The 17967-nt window shown below is 37.1% G+C and overlaps 1 protein-coding gene across 1 annotated transcript in view; it reads right to left on the bottom strand.

The window, feature by feature from the left end:
- LOC117417329 (uncharacterized) overlaps nucleotides 1-17967 on the bottom strand; it is a 77001-nt gene that overhangs the window by 35904 nt on the left and 23130 nt on the right. The window lies entirely within an intron of this gene.

Raw genomic sequence — 17967 nt, 5'->3', positions numbered from 1 at the left:
ACGATTCTTCTTCATTCATGGAGTTGTGTAAAGCCCCTTTTTAAACCAGGAATCTCACAGGGGTGGTAAGCAGGCTCTTCACAGGCCCGCTCTGCTAACACCCCCTAGTAAACAATGTAAAAGTAAGTCATGCATTCCCAGCTACTGCCATTTCAGCCAGCGTACAAGTGATTATACGGCTCCAGGAACAACTGCAGTGAAAGTATCCTGGTCAGAGATCAATGTAATTGTTAATTTCTATTAACAGCTTGGGATTCAGCTCAACACTTTCTGACAAAACAAAAAAAAAAGAAGGATTCAGGAAATTTCCACAGAACGCTCTAATAGAATCAATTAGAGTTAAGTGGCTATCTTATAAATAAATACTCCGATTTAAAACAAAATCTCAAACTAGCAATTATTTTGCAATTCAAGTCTTTTTTTTCATTGCAGTTAATTAACACTTCCTGCTAATAAATTGTTGTTTGTAATTACTTGGCCCACTTAGCTTAGTCACCACCAACTAACATCTCACTACAGCAGACAAATACAATTTTTTTTTTTTGAAAAATATTTTATTTTATTTTATTTTTTTTAATATGAATGAAGGATGAATGAAGGCTAACTGTGCTTTTACTTTACTCCTCCTTGGTAAAGTTTGGCACACAGGTTTAGAAGGATGATATCACCTTAATCCCAAAATAAGAAGAGCTTTAATATCAGTGGTGATCAATACAGATTTTTTCTTGTGTACCATCCTCAATCTCTAAAAAGAGTCACAGTCGGCTTTGGTTTCCCTTTGGAGCAGCTGATTAATGTTATATCCTTCAACACTGGAGGCAAGAGTTCAGACTACTGCAAACACTTTCAACCGTCTGATCTCCAGCAACCTGAAATGATAGGAGCGTAATGTGTTTGTTTTCCTACTACACAGAAAACAAACCAAAGTTAACCCACCAACAGAAAGCGCTGCTGCTATTCGCAAACAAAACCCTGGGCTCTTTGTTTTCTCGCACTGCGTCGAAATGTATTGCCTGAAATCCAAAGGGGTTCATTGGAAAGGACACCAGCTGGCTTAACGCAAATTCCTGATACACGGAAATTCTTGGCAGTTCTTTTACTCCAAAAAAGTAAATGACTTTGCTCTGTAGGCAAATGCAGTTTATTAATGTTTTTTTTTTCTATTAGCCATATGGCTAAGCGATTTCTACTTCCTCAAAAGAAATAACTCAACAACCAAAAGGCCACCAAATAAACTCAATTTATGTTGGGCTGTCACCAGGGGTGCAATACACCTAGGTCTGTGGCCTATATACTGTACAGCATTTTGTGCCACCTTAATTCAGTTTCTGGCCCTTCAAAAGGTTGACCATTTTAAATGAAAAGTCTTCAACATAGTTTTACAAATAAGACCTAGAAAATAACAGATTTTTTGACCATTTCCTTTTCAGATATAGTACCTGGGAATATCAGCATTCTGTCAAAGAAAAACAGAACTGGCAGGTATATTTGAACACATAATTGTAATTTGGTTACAGCTAGGAATATCCAGTTGGTAAGATGGGGCCGTTTGACATTTCAACCTTCTCTGTCTCCCGCTGTCTCTCTGTTTTAACAGTCACATTACTTACAGTGTGGTGGGATGCAGATACTGTAGTACGAGTGACTAGGGGATCCCCAAACTCCTACCCATGGCGTTAACTTACCAAGCCGTGGGCAGCTGGCAAACATGACCTTTAATTCTAATGAACTGAGTACAAACTACCTCATCATGCCTTCTCCAAAAAACAATCCTGAAAGAAACTCTTGTTAGATTGTTGCCACTTAGGTTTCACCGTGCCTGCATTATCTACTCACAGCTTTAATGACTTCCTGCTGAGAGAGGCTCTGTGAAAGTCTTGGCAGCGGGGCTAAGAATAGCATTAAATGCAAGGTTATCTGGGCATTACACTCACTGTAACATACAATTAACTCTCCTCTTCCATTTTCATTACACAATTATTCATTAATGTCAATTTAATTGTATGCATTGTTCTACATGACCGAAGGCTGATTACAGGCCTTTTCACTCCAATATACCAAGTTAACTGGTGCCAGCCTCACTTGGGGCTGCCTAATTGCAATTTAGCCCAGACCTTCCTTTTTAGCCCTCTAGTAATGGAACAACTAATTCCAGGCAGGTACCGATTTTAAAGTGGAAGCATTGTCTGAGGCAGAAATGAAGCAAACTCTTAGGAGTGGTTTTCTAACCTATTGTGTGTAGGAGTTTCTTTTGTGTCAATTGTTAAGTGATGTCAAACTGATGCAGTCCCAATGCATTCTTTTTATAAAGTATGTGATGAAGTCAGACAAATGCCAATTATTACTGCATATGTTATTATAATAAGCTTGTTAAAGTCCTAGGTTTGTACAGAAAGGAGCAAATACTTAGCTTGGTTAAAAAAAAAAAAATCTAATACATTACTAAAATCTGAATAAAAAACAAAAACAAACTTTATTTCTGTTCAGCTGTTCTGCTTTCCTTTTACCAAGGGCCAAAAAACAAGAGAACATGTGGTTAAACTAGGGACCGCTGTCATACCCATATTCTAGCCTACCAAGAGCGGATAATCTCATTTTGAACAGGTGGTTAGCTGGCAACTGCAGAAAGAAAATAAAACGTTGTAATACTCATCACAGGGTCATTTTTTTTTTTTTTTTTTTGCAATCATTGCTTCCTGTGTGTATGTGAACAAGAGGAACTGTATCGTGTAGTTGGGGTATGAATTACTCTCTTAAAAAAACCTTTTTTTTCTGTAGTGTGCGTTGAGGTAAATATGATCTGTTCCAGCTAAAAACATCCCTTCCAGCTTCCCTGGTATTCACTGGGCTAGTATTAACCTTTTAGTTTCATCCTGCTGACTGCAATCAGGGTCTGCCATTTTAGGCTTATTAAAACATTGAAACAACAACTGCTCAGGCTTTTTTTTTTTTCACAGTGGTAGGGTGTGTCTGTGAGATAATGAAATACTCATTAGAAAATCAGGAAATAATTTCACACCATCTTGTCGCAATGAGTCAGGGGAACGCCTTCTTTTTAAAAGCATCTTGATGTTCTGTGCACACCTGCTAGTGACTGTATGATTAAAGTGCTTACATTGTAACACCCCTCAGGCCAAACTGACTGTTTTCTATGAGCTAAGATCAGCATCAAAGTCACTCAGGTAGAATCCTTCAGGCACACAGGTTCAAAGCTTATTTGTATAGATCTGGTTTACACTGGTGTCCGTGTTATATTTGAATCTATACTTTATTATTATTATTATTATTATTATTATTATTATTATTATTATTATTATTATTATTATTATTATTATTATTTATTTCTTAGCAGACGCCCTTATCCAGGGCGACTTACAAATACTGTGTAAGAATAACACGTGAAAGCCTCTTAATAGCTGTATTGAATTCTATGGAGAAAAAAAATGTCATCAAGAGAGAATCCTGTTCTGACTGTTATCAATTTCTGCCTTTTGTAGTTTGCCTATTTTTCTTTTTTAAAAAATGGCACAGTATATTAGATTAGGGGGTTACACTGTTCATGCATCATAGTTGTTGCTAGTTACTTTACTAGTTTGTGTAGTTTGCACTGGTATCTGTTAAATTGCAGTAATTGTATGTTTTGTAGAAATAGTATCGATATTTTCTCTTGGTTGCCCAGAAATAGTATAAAGCAGTGGTGTAGTGGAGCCAGAATGCACCAGAACGCTGTTTCAGTATTATTTTAAACAGACAGCAGTGGTGTAGTCAAGTCGGAACACAAATCATAAGTCACATGACTCACATCTTCTGCACAACTGTCTGATTCAGTCAGGAACTTCTTATATTACAAACTAATACTTCATGAAGGCAAAAAATGCTGACGAGGACGACAGCAACAGTGCATCGACTACGACTGCGGACACAAACCCAAACTAAGCTCTTCCATGTGGAATCCTCTCAGCTACTCCAAAACTGGGCTCCGACATCATCGTTCTGCCACTGACACACAGACACGTAAAGTTAAGCATTCTGACAAGATGGAGAAAGACACTTTGTGGAAATAATTGTAGAAATCAGGTAAATGCATTACCTAATATATGTGTCACTGGAAGTTACTAATAAAGAAATAAGAGAAATTATACATTATAATCTTATGAATTACTCATTAATTCCTACTAATTATGACCCACCTAGTATAAGTGTAACCAATAAGATAAATTCAAACATTCAGTGAACATGCTGTAAATATCCTTTTGTGATGACACAAACTTATCATAATCATTTCTGGCAAATGCATAAACTCTCATTACAATGCACGTGGGTTTGACCGAAGAATGCAGCTTTTTTTAGTAAAGCAAGCGCCGTTGTAAATCAGCTTAATACATATCCTAACCAAAACATAATAATATGACAAAATCAGTAATAGTAATGGTTGCATATGCTTCCGGATTAATGTTCCGAACAGCCACAATCATGTGGCGTGTTTAGTTGTTCATTAGTATTCTTCCCTTCCCTTCCCTGTTTCTCATTTTTTTCCTACTTCTGTTAATAATCATCTCCATTCGTGAGCACCTGGGTTGATATTTGAGCAGCCTAAAAGTAACAGTTGTTGTTTTTAGCACCTTTGAGGCTTTTTCCCTGTAGTCATGCTTAATTTCCAAATCAATCATGAAAGTGACTGGCTCCTCACCTTACACAATGCTTAGCCGCTAACCCTGTAATAAAAATAATAATGGGGAATGGCGGTACTTTGAGTAGCTAATAAACTTAAAGGGGTCATCCGAACAGGAATTGGGAGAGCTAACAGTAACAAAGATCCATCTCAGAGGTTGCTATGAAATTGGGCGAAAGATGAGTGCGCGTATGTAGGTGATGCGAAGGATTTATTAAATTACTCTTTTCAAATCAAGAAATGAATCCGTTCCATTAAATGTTGTTCTGAAAAGCTTTTTAGAAAATTAGAGAGACCTGTGACACACATTTATGAAGGCTTTCATATAACTTCAGTACCATTGAAAAGTTCCTGCTTCCAGGTCCTACTTTGACGTTTCATCCATCCATCCATCCATTATCTGTAACCGCTTAATCCTATAGAGCGTCACGGTGAGCCGGAGCCTAACCCGGCAGACACAGGGCGCAAGGCGAGACTACACCCTGGACGGGACGCCAGTCCATCAAAGGGCAATTTAGAGAGGCTATTGCACCTAGCCAGCATGTCTTTGGATGAATTATTGAAATAAAAAAGTGTATTATCAATGTGCAAATGAACAGCAACTAATTAACTCATGCATCTGGATCTGATGAATAATTAAGCAGGTCATAACTCAACTGCAAAATATTTGCAAGAAAAAGAAAATGACATATTATCAAAACACTATGTACTCTGTATTTCACTATGTACTATGGTGGATGTCACCCTGTCTTTTTCATCTGTAATAGAGTGCTTTTTAAGGTAATTTTGGTGCACTTAGAAAACTGCAATCCAACTGCTTTTTAATAGGATTCTGGACCTTGGTTGTATCTGCCTTGTAACCAGTTTTCAGGTTGTTTTGGTGTGTGGTAACAGAGAACAGGCAGATGGACAGACAGGACGGTCGAACATTAGATTGACAGGCGACATGGTGATAACTATAGGTACTCATTAGGCAATGGCCATGAAATAAAAAATGCACTTGGAAATTAAGCATGACTACAAAGGATCACACGACTGTGGCTGTTCGAAACATTAATCCGGAAGTAAATGCAACCATTATTCTAATTTTGTCATATTATTATGTTTTGCGATTTTCAAAAACTGTACAGCATGGAAAAACACTTTTCAGTCAGTTCCAGGATTTGTGTAGAAGACTTTTAAGCACAACAGCCAAGAGGATAAAACATTTAAAAAATCAGCTGTTTTTTGGGTTAATAAAACAAAACAATACAATACATAACTGGGATCTGTTCCCTTGTGCTGTATACTACATTGCGGGTAATATTTAAAACCTGAAATAGTTTGTCAGCTTTACGGCCATTAATTTTCTTTAAGGCCAATGCTGTGCAACCTTGTGTTTACAGCTAAACAATTACTGCTAGGGAGTGAGTTGCATGGTTATTAAAAATAATTAGTCTTTTTAAACCTTTCATGAAGGAAGACCTTATTAAAGCTTTTTCACATTGACTCAGCTGAGACCAATGAAGCTAAACATCTTGGAAAATGAGTTCTTCAGTAGAAACAAATGTTTGCAGAAGCTGATCCTATTAATTCATGATGTCCTTATGCACATTATTAAATGTTCCAGCTAAGAAACAACATTCTACTTGCTTACATTTAAACTAAAGCTACCTTGATCTTTTTAAATTGCATACAGCTACGATAAAACTATAAAATACTAAAAATCTAAGCAAATGAAGATGAAGGACACCTGCCATTTAGGGTTTATATTGTTTCATCAACCAATGGCGATGACAATGGCACTATACTACAGGCCAGATACTGCTGTAACTGTTGTATATTATTATTCTTTTTTTTATACGCGGCGTTCCCACCCCAAGGTGTCCCAGAAACATCTAACACACCGACACTGTATTAACAACACTCGTCTGGTCTTCAAAGACAACACAGGTGCAATTTTAATTATGCGATAGCCCCCAAAAAAGCCAATGTAATCTGTATGCAGCATTCACAATCTTGAAGTGTTTTGTGTCACATCTGTAATAACAAATGCTATTGTTTTTCAAGTGCTCCGAAATCCAGATGCTGTTAACCGTTCACTGTGCTGTTGCCTGAAACCAATTAAAGTGATTAAATGGAAATGCCATACGAGATGCCTACAGCACCAATAAACTCGGAGCTGAATAATAAAGTCAAAGGTGGAAAACCCTGTACGTATGCCTTATGAGCTAAAGTTGCAAATATCTACTTTCTGTGTTTCCTGTAAAATGATGTCACTTTAATGCAAAGCTTGAGGATGTTTATAACCTCCCACAGTTGCATATAATATAAGCATTGGGATACATGGCAATGGTAAATTACAAAATTACCATGCAAATATACCGTGGTGAGCTTTTATTAGAGTAAAATAGGCAAAAAACTGCAAATGTGATAGGGCTAATTTTCATATGATAAAGCACTGGCAAGGACACCGTGATAGCAGGCTGGTAAGAATTAGGTTTCTCATCATTTTGTTATGTCACCACCCACGGGCTAGTAATGTAAAACATTTACACAAAAGCACTGATAATATTTTATAAACAACATTGCATGTGGGTAACACTGTGACGGTGTTATTAAGCAACAAGCTTGTTAAAAGGAATTCCTTTTTCCCATACAGGAAGTTCACTATAACTAAAGCCTGTTTTTAAAGGCAAGCCCCAGAAATGTTCAAATACAGATAGTCGGTTTATTAATGAAATGAGCTATTGTATGATCTCAGGAGCTTTTGCACCTACAATATGCCTTTGATGAGATTAAATAATCCTTTTCAGGCAAAAAGCCGAAACATTTAAATGTACAACCTGCTCAAGAGCTCTCTGCCTTGTTGCTCTGCTGTATATGCGAACAAAAAGCATCCCCCAAATCATCATTAACTTACAATTGTCTTGCTTGAGGAGACACTGGGTTAGAATGAGCTCAGTTAATATCTTCGGCTGTGGCAAATTAGCAGGGAGAAAAGGCTCCAATTTCTAAAGTCTACAAAGCCGGCAAGGGTCAATTTAGATGACCGAAATTGATGAACAATTCTGCTGCCCTGTGATTGTTTTGATAAGCATGATCCCTATCTTTTCTGAAAGGTTTTAGATTCATGGCTCAGTTTAAGTTTTTTTTTTTCTTCTTTTAATTAAACCAAGTCAAATTTACCCCTGGCTGCACAGGCTTGCGAGGCTGGAATGTACTTTGGAATCGATATTGCAAAACACTTAATTTTCTGCTTACTCACAAGAAATATATGAAGGTCATACGGAGAATCCCCCATGACAGCCCCCTTGCGCTCAGCCCTTGATACAGCCCTGCCAGGAGGCATCTGCGGGCCAGATGACACCGGATTTGGCCTGCAGGCTGCCATTTGCCGACCACTTACATATACATTCTTGCCCATTTTTGTAGATTTTTCTGTATAAAACACTCCATTTTTTTAATAATAATCCTACAATTATCCTTTTATATACTTGCAAAGAGGTCATATCACTGCTTATGTCAAGGTTTAACCTTAAAAAACAGGGCTTTTCTGAAGATAAAAGCTGCGCAATGTTCAATGTCTTGATATAAAGTTTATCCAGCTAGTTTAGCTAGTTTTACTCATAAATACTTAAACAACGTTTACATTTATATATATATATTTTTTTGTTTGGATTTTGAAAAATATAGCATTTTACCTCTGTATCTATGGAAAAAATGTTTTAACTTTTGGAGAAACAAATAAAAAGGGATAGCGAGAGAGAGAGAGAAAGAGTGAGAAAACCCCCCAGCTGCTGAAAAGCCTCTTTATGAAGAAGGTCTATTATTTTAATGGTTGTCAAAGTTCTTCCCTCATTCTGCCTCAGAAATTGGCGCTATGATTGTCCACTGAGAGTTGTTTACATTTCTGCAAAAGCTCCATTTAGTTCTCCTGACAAGGTGGAATAAGTGACTGGCTGTGATGGATCGAGGCACCTGTCCTAATGGCGGCTCAAACTGTGCCCACTAGTGCACGTTACACTGATAAATTAACAACAGTTGGGACATGCTCCGCTAGCAGGGAGAATGAGGCTCCTAGGACAAACACACGCGGTTACACAGCCTGCTTCAACATTCCTCTGAAACTTATACTGACTCCTAATCTAATACGCCAACAGCTGCATATAGAAATTAGCTATCAGACAGAGTGCTGTTATTAATCTCATGTTACCATTGCAATAAAGCAAATGTTATATTATCTTTTAGTATTTGTATTTTTTCTGTTAATGGGAAATGCCCTTTTTTCTATAATAATAATAATAATAATAATAATAATAATAATAATAATGTGTAGGTTCTCTTTTATTGCTATAAGAGATGTCATCTCTCGTGCAGTTTGGGCAGTTCTGGCTGCTTAAACTGTGTAAAATGATTTGTGTTATAATAAGAGTCGTACTGTCAATGATGTAGTAACTTATTAATTATAAAATCGCAAAAAAAACCCTGAAGATTATACTCATGAACTACTCTTAAACACGGTATGTTCTATGGTCTGATTTCCTCTGGGTGCATCTATCAAAACTACATCAAAATAAATAAATAAAAGCTCTCAAACACAAGACAGATCAAGGGAAACAGCTTCAGTCATTCAGTCCTGTGCAGAATGCAGCAGGGGGTGCTTCCATCGACCTGTGGTCTGGAAGTGAATAACAAGAAGATCCATTTCCTTTTGCTGTCAGATCATACAGTATCTTCTACAGTACCTGCCCAAGCAAGCTCTTGAAAACTAGTGAATAGCTTTAGCTACCAATTAAATGGTTGAGTTTGGCCTTTCCTTTGTGTTTTACACAAATCAGTTGTGTGGAGCACAATGCCACTGCCAAGACTAACAGTAATCACACAAAATACCAAAAAATTAAAAACAAACCTTTCTGGTAATGTACCATGGGCTATATTAAACATTTTAAAATTAATAATTAAGCCATTTGATGATAACAGTGGAAGTTTTATGATTTTGAGGAAACAATGGAATTCAAGACCTTCAGAATAACAATAAGCCAAGTCAGCTTTAACTTTCAAACATTCAACACTCTAAAACAGATAGGGAGAGAATGTTAGCATTTTAACTAAAACCTTGTGAAGTATACTCTCTCGGATGGCATGTCTATTGGTAGTCTATCCCCTCAACAGCAAAACCACCGCCTCTCCCTTGCCCTGGTTTCTTGCACTGATGGCTGCATGTGGAGGAGACATCCTTAGAGGGTGGGAGAGTTAATTAAACAAATTAAATTATAAAGTTGATTATCTTGGGGGCAACAAAGGATCTAACTCAGACTGCCGGGCCCAGGGGTGGCGAGAGAAGCTGAAAAGACAGCCCTTAAAGCTGATTTATCTATTGTTGAGGTTTGTCAACACCGTCCCATAATTTAAATGAAGGTCATTAAGAGTAAGGCATATAATAATTGGTACATTAATCCAAAGTAAATATCTACCAGGAGTAAGAGTGTGATCTTCTGAAAACATACAGTACATGAGGGATGGATATAGCAGTCATTTGACTTTTTTGTTGGGTACTTTGAGTACTGAAAACGTGACAATTTAAAATACAAAAAAAAATCTTTAATTCATTTAGAGGATTTGTTACTTGTCTAATTTTCTGTTTCTTAATGTAGGTTTTAAATCAGTCTAATCCACAACCAATTATGTTGGAAAATTAAATGGTAAACTTTTCAGTATTCCAATCCATGCCATTAAATATCTTCAGCAAAAAATGTTTTATAATTTCAAATATCATCCACAAGGAAAAAGCCATCTGATATGCCTCACCTTCTACACAGTGTGGTCTGGATTGCAGTCCCAAGCAATAAAATATAAAAGTTGCTTTAAATGTGCTACACCATAATACACAAAATTTAAAACAAATGTATGACAGGTTTGTAGGAAATACATTCTGTTTACATGTAGGCCCATAAATAAAAGCCACAGCTTCCAGTGAAGCATCCATTTAATTCCCAAATAAACTGGGCCGCGGGAGTCTGGAGTGTCATATTGTTTTATATTATCTGTTGCATTAGTCTGCGTTTACATCCTGCGCAAGACGCTGACGGAATTCCCCAGGGATTACAAGAGGACAGCAACACATAAAAATGGCACCTTCAGCCTATGACCCTGTGTGAGCTCACTAGGAGTGGGAAATGTAGTTTGAAGGCTTCTTATGTCAATTCAGCTGCAGGGGTCAGGAGGCCTTGTCTAGGCATGCTGTTTGAACAATTTCCTTAGCAGTGAACATGTTACTGGGCAGTGGAGACTAATCTGGCAGCGACAGGCTGACCCTGATTCATTTAAATAAATGCTGAGACACTGCTTCCAGGCACAGTTCTTTTAATTTCCGACATTATTTAAACACGAGGAGCGAAACAGGGATTTCAATCAGTGATGTGTCAGTCCTATGTGATTTGTCTCATTAGATTCTCACACATATTTTGTCACTTTTATCTGTTTTTTTTTTTTAAAGAAGGGTATGTTAAGGATATCTATTATATAGTGTATTTTAAAGGTCTGATAAAAACACAGCTCTTGCTAATTAAACCTATGTGACAAAGCTAATTCTGCTTAGGTAAAAATCCACTGCTTAATGGAAGCAGTGTGGTGGGATGGGATCTCAGTTTTAATTTAAAGTAATGAAACTGGACAGTAGTGCTTTTTTTCTTATTATTATTTTCCAGGTAATGACTTCAACAGTTACAGTATAAGCAAAGAGAAGGTTTTACAGTTGTGTCAATGATTTGCTACTTGAGTGATTTAAATGTTTAACAAACACTCCTTGGGCCCTATTTCTGAAGCAAGCAGAAAGGCAAAGGCAGATTTACAGAGAGGGATTAAATAATTAAAAGTATTAAACTGCCAAGAAACTACTCAGAAGCATACATTACATAACCGCTCCAATTTGCTGCTAAGTTGTTGCATGCTAGTTTTTTTTTTTTTGTTTGTTTGTTTTTACTGTTAAGATTGTTTCATTACTCTGAGAAAATGAGCCTTTGCTCTTGCTTCAGAATGTGGCTACCGGGCTTCAGCTCCAATAAGTCTTACCTAATACGAATGATCACATCATAGGTCTCACATTTTCCTTTGTGAAAGACAAAACATTCAAATCATGTGAGTTATAGGACAAGCAGTGGTTAGTTACATTGTGCCTTCTGCACGCCATATCAATCACCACTGTTACTGAAAGGGGAAAAAATAGGGAAAGACACATTTGTTACACATAACCATGTGGAATATGAATTATAAAATGGCATGAATAGAGGGAGCAATCTCGTTGGCAAACAAGTGTTCCAACATGTGCAGTTATGTCACAATACCCGCACAGTTTGGAACTGTTAGAACCATTCCATGATTTACTTGCCAGCCAATTCACTTTGCTCTTAAAGGTGCAGAAATATATACAATATGGGGTTCGTTACAATATATTATTAAAGCAAGTGGTTTCATACATACAGTACCTAAAAACAATGCCAGGAAGAGTAAGAAGACGAGGGCCTCTATTATGTGAGGAAACATTTCAATGGTTACAGCATGTTAAAGCAATATGCTTGGCAGTGAAAAAAAAGAATTATGATGGACATTGAGGAAGTTAATGATATTGTGCTGTTAACAACCTGTCACCTTTTCTATACATTACAAACCTTATCTCTTGTCTAACATTCTTTTGAGATAATATGTTAGGCATGTGACAACATTTGTTGACAGATCTGCTGTTTTCAAAATGGCAGAAAAAAAATAACAGAAGTGATTTCAATTTGTAGAACTACCTGCGCCTGGAGCCAAACGTTAACAAATTCCTAGTTCCCCAGATCCCTGTCCGGCTCTGTTTAGCTAAAGAATTTTCACCATTTGTTCAGCTCTAGGTAGTGCCTGGAGCACAGTAAGTCATAGCAAGGATCAGATACCAATGCATCAGTGCATGTCTCAACTGGTTAAAACTACATGCACTGTTTTGTAACTGGTTTTCAGTAATGTAGAGGTAGTATCCTATTAGAACAAGATGATTTATAATCCTCTAAAAGTTTCGAAGGAGTTCCAGGAACCAGGTTTTTGTGCGTGTTTCTTTCTTTCTTTCTTTCTTTCTTTCTTTCTTTCTTTCTTTCTTTCTTTCTTTTTAGATACTGGGCTATATTCTCAAAGTTAATTACTCCAAATTGTCATTAGCGTTGTTTATATCTGAAGGAAAATATATATATATATTTTTAAACCAAATGTCAAACAACTTCAGTCAGAGTTGTTTATTTTTAATGTGGTATCTTTATTGGGTGCAATTTTTACTGTCTGAAAAAAAAACAACCTGTGGAGTAAACAGCTTTGAGAATCTAGCCCACTGTGTTTTATAGCAACCAAATGAATTAATACCGTAGATGTATCTTTATATTGAGGCAATGGGAAAGTCAGACCATCTGATGTCAGACACATTTGAGTTCATTCAGAATGCAGTCCTGTAGCTAAAAAGATCACCTCTATCCAGCTCCTTTAAGGGAGTCCCCTACCATTTCTTTTCTTAACGTACACAATACCTGCAGTAAGCTAAACTGATGAACTCGATGAACTCAGATGTGTTTCGGAAAGAACTACAGACCTATTTTAAACCTCAATTTGAAAACTCAGATACATCAACTTACTAAGCACAAAGGAAAATATTATTCAGCCTGCCACTACAGGTGTGATTTTAATAAATAATTAACTGGCCTGGGGCAGTCTGCTCAGACCACTTTGATGTTGGAGCACAGGGGAGCAATCTTAGGGAGCAGAGCTGGTCATGGGGTAAGACTGTCAATGGTGGCTGGCTACAGTGGTGGCATTTTCACCAAACAAAGGGCTGTTCTGGAAGCACAGACCATGACTCATTATACTTTCTGCCAGCTGTACATTTGTTACAAACAGCTCACCCGGGTGATTAATAATAGAAATATAATAATTACCACATGTGTAAGCATGGATACAATAAATGGGATTTATGGAAAAATAGATGTCAGAGAGTGTATTATAACACTGTGTAAATCCATCAAGGCAATCTGATGAAGAAATACAGATACAAAAACATGTATGAATCTTTATCAGATCCAAGAGATGGAATTACTGCTTTCCACATCATTAAACTCTGTGCATTTCTAATATTAGTGCCATACATATTAGCAGAGCTACTGCACTAGTATCAATGTGAATTAGGCAGTGGAGAGCTGAATATTAGGAGGCATTTTTATAAAGTGTATACATTGATAGGGCTTCAGTATATATTAAAAGTGATGTGATTTAATCTTTTGCCTCTGCCCCCCACAATCCTTTTTTTACGCTAGGAGATTTTGTTCTTTTCAGTTGTTGCAGTTTTCTGTTTTCTTCTCTTGAAGAACAGAACAAAACTATAAAAAAATATATTAATACATTATTAATCTTGTACGGCTGTAAAAACATCTGGCTCTTCAAGTGTAAATCACAGGTAAAACAACTTCCTGGTGGTATTTGACACAAGGTGATTGGATACGCTCTTGGAAAAGCACTCAGCCGATGAAGTCAATCCTTTTGTACAGTGGTTAAGACGGTCGCATGGGTACAAGTTCAGTCTACCTAGCAGAGGGATGTTTATCTACTTACTCAGTGATGTTCTCACTTCACTTAGTATACAGTATCTGTAATAGATGTATTTATAGTTAGTTACCTGTGTGTGTGTGTGTATGTGTACACACACACAGGTAACTAACTATAAATAGGGCAGCAGTGTGGAGTAGTGGTTAGGGCTCTGGACTCCTGACTGGAGGGTCGTGGGTTAAATCTCAGGTGGGGGATACTGCGGCTGTACCCTTGAGTAAGGTACTTTACCTAGATTGCTCCAGTAAAAACCCAACTGTATAAATGGGTAATTGTATGTAAAAATAATGTGATATCTTGTAACAGTTGTAAGTCGCCCTGGATAAGGGCGTCTGCTAAGAAATAAAAATTATATATATATATATATATATATATATATATATATATATATATATATATATATATATATATATATATACATTGCTCACCCTTTATAATGCTATAGTGGGGAGCCATAGTTACAAGACTGTGCTATTTGTGTTCCAACTTATAACGAGTATAAAAGGGCTACTGTAATGGCATAATGGAGCAAATGGGAGTCACGACCCTACCGTGTTATAACCGATTCCACACTATAACGAGGCGCGTTATAACAGGGGACCACTATATACATACATAGTATATATATAGTAACTGAGTCTCAGGGCTCAGGTTAGTTTTTTCAACCTTTTTACACACCAAGCCCAGACACAGAACGGAAAGTTTAGTGCCGTTGCACACTTTTATTATTTAGAATTATAAACAAATAATAAACAAAAACAAAACCTAACTCCCACACGGAGTACTAACCAAACTAAATATAGTTACTGTTATATCAAAGATGATTTCAATACTTATAAAGATACATGTATTTAAGCTTATTCTAATCTACACATTTATTTTAAGCTACACATTTTAATTCACAGTTCTCAAAGCAGCTAGATAGAAAATTCCTCTTTTAAAGACTGATGTGATCCTCAAGGATCGACTAATGCTCCTGTGTATTTTGATTTCCTTTTCTTTCTATTAAAATAAAGTTTAATAAAGTCTTAATTTCCTTACTACATCATTAGTATCATACAGATACAGAGGGCCATCTGGCAAATGCTCAAGTAAAGGAGATAAGAATGTATAATGAGAGGGGCTGATTTTCCCTAACAGATTTTAATAATAAAGCAAGGCTGCAATGATTATCTCATTGGTACATGTGGGTATTCTTTGAATAGGTCAGCTTCTGCTAATTATAAGACTATACTGACATCTGCTAGTACAGCAGAGTAGGTTGTGTTTTGCAAGCATATCATATTATTGGCCCCCTTTTCTTCCGGCTAGCAACAGTTTACTACTCCTGCCCCACGTTGTTTAATTATTATTATTATTTTAGTATTTTACATTTCATTTGTCTACCCCTCTCCCACATGTCGGCACATTGGTGACGTGACCCCCTACGAGACCAATATTAGGCAAAGTACACCTATCTTTTACTGGACTGGTGCTAAATAGATTTCAAAAATAAAACCCCTCAACAATACACTGCTGAGGGCAACAAATAAAACGTCTTATTGAACTTCTTCCCACTAGTTTACTCCAGAATGTATTATGGACTGTTTAAAATGTTGCATGATAACAGTTCCGATCATTAGAAACGCTGCTGAGGTTACACTGAGTCAGAGCTTTGCCAAGACATGATTCCACCTTATCTCAAAGACTGAGTGAGCGCTACAGTGGCACACACTTTCAGCAAACTTTTCCTAATTAGATCCACTTGAGGCACAAGTGGCTGTAAGCCACTTAGTCAAATTAAATGTATGTTACCTTTTTTATGAACCGGTATCATGTTTTGCATGCAGTACATGATGCCGTGCTAATGCTGTTTCCAATGTGCAGCTCTCTGCATCACAAAGAGTTTCCATACGGCAGTACCCTTTAAAGCGAGTTCACGCTAAAATGATGTGTCATTAGCAAATTACACAGGTGCCAAAGTGAGTTTATCATCCTCAGTATGTAAATATTCCTAACAACCTAAGGAAGTGTTTATAAAATCTCCTATCTCTTAAGCCTAATGAGCAAACCACACTGATCTGAGATTACTGTATTCTGATGCATATAGTCCCGCCTGAGGGGACTCAGTAGCTAATACAGTACTCTCTTGTAATCTTAATGCAATCCTAATGAGTAGAAATATGTTCTGATATGTCAACTTCCAATAAAACTATCCAGCACCTGGGCAAATACTGATCAAGAAACCGCAAAGATGTATTGTTAAGGTGGAAATGTAATTCCCCAATGCTATTAGTACTAAATAGAAAGGGTAACAGTGCAGCTGGTAGATGTGACATTTTGTCTACAATTCATCTAACTAAAATTGTATTCTATACAAACTGGATGTACTGAAAACATGCACTTGCAAGCAATAGCCTGCCTCATATTTATATTATATATTGTATCCAGCATATTATATACAGTATCTGTCAAGGTATATCATTTGTTAAATATTCATAAAGTAACTGTGAACTAGATATTAGACAGGTGGGCTGTGTGTCTCATTTTAATGATCTGTTTTGCGATTTAAAGAATTTTGGGCAGTTGTGTTTAGATCTGCCATTGTTTCAATCATTAAAATAAACCCCATTGTGGTGGCATCCAGATTTAGTAAGCTAAGAGATGGCAGCTCCTGTCCTGGAGGGCTGTTCAATTCAAGGTTTATAGGTCCAGGTTGGTTTAATTGGTTCAGATTAATAGATATGGTTGGAACAAAAGCCCGGAATGAAAGTTCCTAGGTTGCCTTTTGCAGTAAGCCTTTCAACTCCAAGTCAGAGGTGATGGAATGTTGGGGGCCGATATGAAATGAGTTCCGTTGGTCTCAGCCAAGTTACTAGCATCCACAGCACAACTTTACACCTTTGCAGGCAGTCTACAGAGACCAAGGTTGAATCAGCATGGCATCCCTAAGAGGTTGGTCCTTATGGAGTAGGGTTATTGAGGTACATTTTCATGGGGAAGAGTGCGAAGGCATGTGATGGATGTTTCCTAATGAATCTCCCACTCAGAGGGCTGAATGTTACAGTCAGTACAGTAACGGTTTAATTATATTGAACCTCAGATAGGTCAAGTAGTGCTGGAACTGCTTTGTGTAACAACTGTGGACTTCAGCTGGGAATCAAACCCAGTATCTCATGGGTTTAGTCATTTGCTCTAAACCTTAAGACTAAACAGCCTTTCTGAACCAACCTTGAAAAAAGACACCCCTGTAAATATTTCACAGAGTGTGGTCACAGTTACCTTTAAAAATGCAAGTTACTGTTGGCGGAAAGTGTAAGCATATATCATGTTATTTCAGCGGCCCTGTTTGTATTCTTTGATGACAGTAAAATAAGATATCAATACTGAGGTGACAGGAGATTAGAAACATGATTAAAAAGATGTCAGTCAAGGTAGAAAGAATTAAGTGGGATTGATATAGTGGTTGTTAATAGCGAATCTGACATCTTTTCAAAAGCAACCCCCTTAGAACATACACATGTTCCATTCCACTCCATTTTAATTGCTACAATGTGTAGGTATACATGCAACCGTGCATGGCAACAAACAAACAATCACTGAATACAGAAAAGTTAGTTTTCTCTACGAAAATACCCTGCTCCAGCGATTCAAACAGATGTTATTAATATAGGACTAAAGATAACTGATCCTCCTCAGACAAGCAGACATTTTCA

The sequence above is a fragment of the Acipenser ruthenus genome, chromosome 12 (genome assembly GCF_902713425.1).
Source record: "Acipenser ruthenus chromosome 12, fAciRut3.2 maternal haplotype, whole genome shotgun sequence".
Lineage (NCBI taxonomy): Eukaryota > Metazoa > Chordata > Actinopteri > Acipenseriformes > Acipenseridae > Acipenser > Acipenser ruthenus.
Note: the sequence above shows the minus strand (reverse complement) of the source record. Positions and strands in the feature narration are given on the sequence as shown.